Source organism: Lampetra planeri, chromosome 4 (assembly GCF_965212315.1).
Source record: "Lampetra planeri chromosome 4, kcLamPlan1.2.h2, whole genome shotgun sequence".
NCBI classification, from domain to species: domain Eukaryota; kingdom Metazoa; phylum Chordata; class Hyperoartia; order Petromyzontiformes; family Petromyzontidae; genus Lampetra; species Lampetra planeri.
In genome coordinates this window covers 15,718,921-15,724,927 of record NC_136110.1, presented here as the reverse complement: position 1 = coordinate 15,724,927, position 6,007 = coordinate 15,718,921, and positions in this window count along the sequence as shown.

The following is a 6,007-nucleotide window of genomic DNA, read 5'->3' as shown; positions in this document are numbered from 1 at the left end:
CTGGGAAATCGCTCATTTTTGCGTCGCCAAATATCGTACGAACGCCGTGAAACTTCCACAGGCTTTTCCAGCAGATTTGCACCTGCACTCAAAAAAGTCAAAATTTTTACACATAGACCCCATCAAACGGGAGAAATTGGCCCGGATTGCTCTCATGTGCGTTACGGGGCATCGTTTCTCTCGCGCCGAATTCTCTCGAGCTGGGAAATCGCTCATTTTTGCGTCGCCAAATATCGTACGAACGCCGTGAAACTTCCACAGGCTTTTTCAGCAGATTTGCACGTGCACTCAAAAAAGTCAAAATTTTTACACATAGACCCCATCAAACGGGAGAAATTGGCCCGGATTGCTCTCATGTGCGTTACGGGGCATCGTTTCTCTCGCGCCGAATTCCATCGAGCTGGGAAATCGCTCATTTTTGCGTCGCCAAATATCGTACGAACGCCGTGAAACTTCCACAGGCTTTTTCAGCAGATTTGCACCTGCACTCAAAAAAGTCAAAATTTTTACACATAGACCCCATCAAACGGGAGAAATTGGCCCGGATTGCTCTCATGTGCGTTACGGGGCATCGTTTCTCTCGCGCCGAATTCTCTCGAGCTGGGAAATCGCTCATTTTTGCGTCGCCAAATATCGTACGAACGCCGTGAAACTTCCACAGGCTTTTTCAGCAGATTTGCACGTGCACTCAAAAAAGTCAAAATTTTTACACATAGACCCCATCAAACGGGAGAAATTGGCCGGGATTGCTCTCATGTGCGTTACGGGGCATCGTTTCTCTCGCTCCGAATTCCATCGAGCTGGGAAATCGCTCATTTTTGCGTCGCCAAATATCGTACGAACGCCGTGAAACTTCCACAGGCTTTTTCAGCAGATTTGCACGTGCACTCAAAAAAGTCAAAATTTTTACACATAGACCCCATCAAACGGGAGAAATTGGCCGGGATTGCTCTCATGTGCGTTACGGGGCATCGTTTCTCTCGCGCCGAATTCCATCGAGCTGGGAAATCGCTCATTTTTGCGTCGCCAAATATCGTACGAACGCCGTGAAACTTCCACAGGCTTTTCCAGCAGATTTGCACCTGCACTCAAAAAAGTCAAAATTTTTACACATAGACCCCATCAAACGGGAGAAATTGGCCCGGATTGCTCTCATGTGCGTTACGGGGCATCGTTTCTCTCGCGCCGAATTCTCTCGAGCTGGGAAATCGCTCATTTTTGCGTCGCCAAATATCGTACGAACGCCGTGAAACTTCCACAGGCTTTTTCAGCAGATTTGCACCTGCACTCAAAAAAGTCAAAATTTTTACACATAGACCCCATCAAACGGGAGAAATTGGCCCGGATTGCTCTCATGTGCGTTACGGGGCATCGTTTCTCTCGCGCCGAATTCCATCGAGCTGGGAAATCGCTCATTTTTGCGTCGCCAAATATCGTACGAACGCCGTGAAACTTCCACAGGCTTTTTCAGCAGATTTGCACCTGCACTCAAAAAAGTCAAAATTTTTACACATAGACCCCATCAAACGGGAGAAATTGGCCCGGATTGCTCTCATGTGCGTTACGGGGCATCGTTTCTCTCGCGCCGAATTCTCTCGAGCTGGGAAATCGCTCATTTTTGCGTCGCCAAATATCGTACGAACGCCGTGAAACTTCCACAGGCTTTTTCAGCAGATTTGCACGTGCACTCAAAAAAGTCAAAATTTTTACACATAGACCCCATCAAACGGGAGAAATTGGCCCGGATTGCTCTCATGTGCGTTACGGGGCATCGTTTCTGTCGCGCCGAATTCCATCGAGCTGGGAAATCGCTCATTTTTGCGTCGCCAAATATCGTACGAACGCCGTGAAACTTCCACAGGCTTTTTCAGCAGATTTGCACGTGCACTCAAAAAAGTCAAAATTTGTACACATAGACCCCATCAAACGGGAGAAATTGGCCCGGATTGCTCTCATGTGCGTTACGGGGCATCGTTTCTCTCGCGCCGAATTCTCTCGAGCTGGGAAATCGCTCATTTTTGCGTCGCCAAATATCGTACGAACGCCGTGAAACTTCCACAGGCTTTTTCAGCAGATTTGCACCTGCACTCAAAAAAGTCAAAATTTTTACACATAGACCCCATCAAACGGGAGAAATTGGCCCGGATTGCTCTCATGTGCGTTACGGGGCATCGTTTCTGTCGCGCCGAATTCCATCGAGCTGGGAAATCGCTCATTTTTGCGTCGCCAAATATCGTACGAACGCCGTGAAACTTCCACAGGCTTTTCCAGCAGATTTGCACGTGCACTCAAAAAAGTCAAAATTTTTACACATAGACCCCATCAAACGGGAGAAATTGGCCCGGATTGCTCTCATGTGCGTTACGGGGCATCGTTTCTCTCGCGCCGAATTCTCTCGAGCTGGGAAATCGCTCATTTTTGCGTCGCCAAATATCGTACGAACGCCGTGAAACTTCCACAGGCTTTTTCAGCAGATTTGCACGTGCACTCAAAAAAGTCAAAATTTTTACACATAGACCCCATCAAACGGGAGAAATTGGCCGGGATTGCTCTCATGTGCGTTACGGGGCATCGTTTCTCTCGCTCCGAATTCCATCGAGCTGGGAAATCGCTCATTTTTGCGTCGCCAAATATCGTACGAACGCCGTGAAACTTCCACAGGCTTTTTCAGCAGATTTGCACGTGCACTCAAAAAAGTCAAAATTTTTACACATAGACCCCATCAAACGGGAGAAATTGGCCGGGATTGCTCTCATGTGCGTTACGGGGCATCGTTTCTCTCGCGCCGAATTCCATCGAGCTGGGAAATCGCTCATTTTTGCGTCGCCAAATATCGTACGAACGCCGTGAAACTTCCACAGGCTTTTCCAGCAGATTGGCACGTGCACTCAAAAAAGTCAAAATTTGTACACATAGACCCCATCAAACGGGAGAAATTGGCCGGGATTGCTCTCATGTGCGTTACGGGGCATCGTTTCTCTCGCTCCGAATTCCATCGAGCTGGGAAATCGCTCATTTTTGCGTCGCCAAATATCGTACGAACGCCGTGAAACTTCCACAGGCTTTTTCAGCAGATTTGCACGTGCACTCAAAAAAGTCAAAATTTTTACACATAGACCCCATCAAACGGGAGAAATTGGCCCGGATTGCTCTCATGTGCGTTACGGGGCATCGTTTCTGTCGCGCCGAATTCCATCGAGCTGGGAAATCGCTCATTTTTGCGTCGCCAAATATCGTACGAACGCCGTGAAACTTCCACAGGCTTTTTCAGCAGATTTGCACGTGCACTCAAAAAAGTCAAAATTTGTACACATAGACCCCATCAAACGGGAGAAATTGGCCCGGATTGCTCTCATGTGCGTTACGGGGCATCGTTTCTCTCGCGCCGAATTCTCTCGAGCTGGGAAATCGCTCATTTTTGCGTCGCCAAATATCGTACGAACGCCGTGAAACTTCCACAGGCTTTTTCAGCAGATTTGCACCTGCACTCAAAAAAGTCAAAATTTTTACACATAGACCCCATCAAACGGGAGAAATTGGCCCGGATTGCTCTCATGTGCGTTACGGGGCATCGTTTCTGTCGCGCCGAATTCCATCGAGCTGGGAAATCGCTCATTTTTGCGTCGCCAAATATCGTACGAACGCCGTGAAACTTCCACAGGCTTTTCCAGCAGATTTGCACGTGCACTCAAAAAAGTCAAAATTTTTACACATAGACCCCATCAAACGGGAGAAATTGGCCCGGATTGCTCTCATGTGCGTTACGGGGCATCGTTTCTCTCGCGCCGAATTCTCTCGAGCTGGGAAATCGCTCATTTTTGCGTCGCCAAATATCGTACGAACGCCGTGAAACTTCCACAGGCTTTTTCAGCAGATTTGCACGTGCACTCAAAAAAGTCAAAATTTTTACACATAGACCCCATCAAACGGGAGAAATTGGCCGGGATTGCTCTCATGTGCGTTACGGGGCATCGTTTCTCTCGCTCCGAATTCCATCGAGCTGGGAAATCGCTCATTTTTGCGTCGCCAAATATCGTACGAACGCCGTGAAACTTCCACAGGCTTTTTCAGCAGATTTGCACGTGCACTCAAAAAAGTCAAAATTTTTACACATAGACCCCATCAAACGGGAGAAATTGGCCGGGATTGCTCTCATGTGCGTTACGGGGCATCGTTTCTCTCGCGCCGAATTCCATCGAGCTGGGAAATCGCTCATTTTTGCGTCGCCAAATATCGTACGAACGCCGTGAAACTTCCACAGGCTTTTCCAGCAGATTGGCACGTGCACTCAAAAAAGTCAAAATTTGTACACATAGACCCCATCAAACGGGAGAAATTGGCCGGGATTGCTCTCATGTGCGTTACGGGGCATCGTTTCTCTCGCTCCGAATTCCATCGAGCTGGGAAATCGCTCATTTTTGCGTCGCCAAATATCGTACGAACGCCGTGAAACTTCCACAGGCTTTTCCAGCAGATTTGCACGTGCACTCAAAAAAGTCAAAATTTTTACACATAGACCCCATCAAACGGGAGAAATTGGCCCGGATTGCTCTCATGTGCGTTACGGGGCATCGTTTCTGTCGCGCCGAATTCCATCGAGCTGGGAAATCGCTCATTTTTGCGTCGCCAAATATCGTACGAACGCCGTGAAACTTCCACAGGCTTTTCCAGCAGATTGGCACGTGCACTCAAAAAAGTCAAAATTTGTACACATAGACCCCATCAAACGGGAGAAATTGGCCGGGATTGCTCTCATGTGCGTTACGGGGCATCGTTTCTCTCGCTCCGAATTCCATCGAGCTGGGAAATCGCTCATTTTTGCGTCGCCAAATATCGTACGAACGCCGTGAAACTTCCACAGGCTTTTTCAGCAGATTTGCACGTGCACTCAAAAAAGTCAAAATTTGTACACATAGACCCCATCAAACGGGAGAAATTGGCCGGGATTGCTCTCATGTGCGTTACGGGGCATCGTTTCTCTCGCGCCGAATTCCATCGAGCTGGGAAATCGCTCATTTTTGCGTCGCCAAATATCGTACGAACGCCGTGAAACTTCCACAGGCTTTTCCAGCAGATTTGCACCTGCACTCAAAAAAGTCAAAATTTTTACACATAGACCCCATCAAACGGGAGAAATTGGCCCGGATTGCTCTCATGTGCGTTACGGGGCATCGTTTCTCTCGCGCCGAATTCTCTCGAGCTGGGAAATCGCTCATTTTTGCGTCGCCAAATATCGTACGAACGCCGTGAAACTTCCACAGGCTTTTTCAGCAGATTTGCACCTGCACTCAAAAAAGTCAAAATTTTTACACATAGACCCCATCAAACGGGAGAAATTGGCCCGGATTGCTCTCATGTGCGTTACGGGGCATCGTTTCTCTCGCGCCGAATTCCATCGAGCTGGGAAATCGCTCATTTTTGCGTCGCCAAATATCGTACGAACGCCGTGAAACTTCCACAGGCTTTTTCAGCAGATTTGCACGTGCACTCAAAAAAGTCAAAATTTTTACACATAGACCCCATCAAACGGGAGAAATTGGCCCGGATTGCTCTCATGTGCGTTACGGGGCATCGTTTCTCTCGCGCCGAATTCTCTCGAGCTGGGAAATCGCTCATTTTTGCGTCGCCAAATATCGTACGAACGCCGTGAAACTTCCACAGGCTTTTTCAGCAGATTTGCACGTGCACTCAAAAAAGTCAAAATTTGTACACATAGACCCCATCAAACGGGAGAAATTGGCCGGGATTGCTCTCATGTGCGTTACGGGGCATCGTTTCTCTCGCTCCGAATTCCATCGAGCTGGGAAATCGCTCATTTTTGCGTCGCCAAATATCGTACGAACGCCGTGAAACTTCCACAGGCTTTTTCAGCAGATTTGCACGTGCACTCAAAAAAGTCAAAATTTTTACACATAGACCCCATCAAACGGGAGAAATTGGCCGGGATTGCTCTCATGTGCGTTACGGGGCATCGTTTCTCTCGCGCCGAATTCCATCGAGCTGGGAA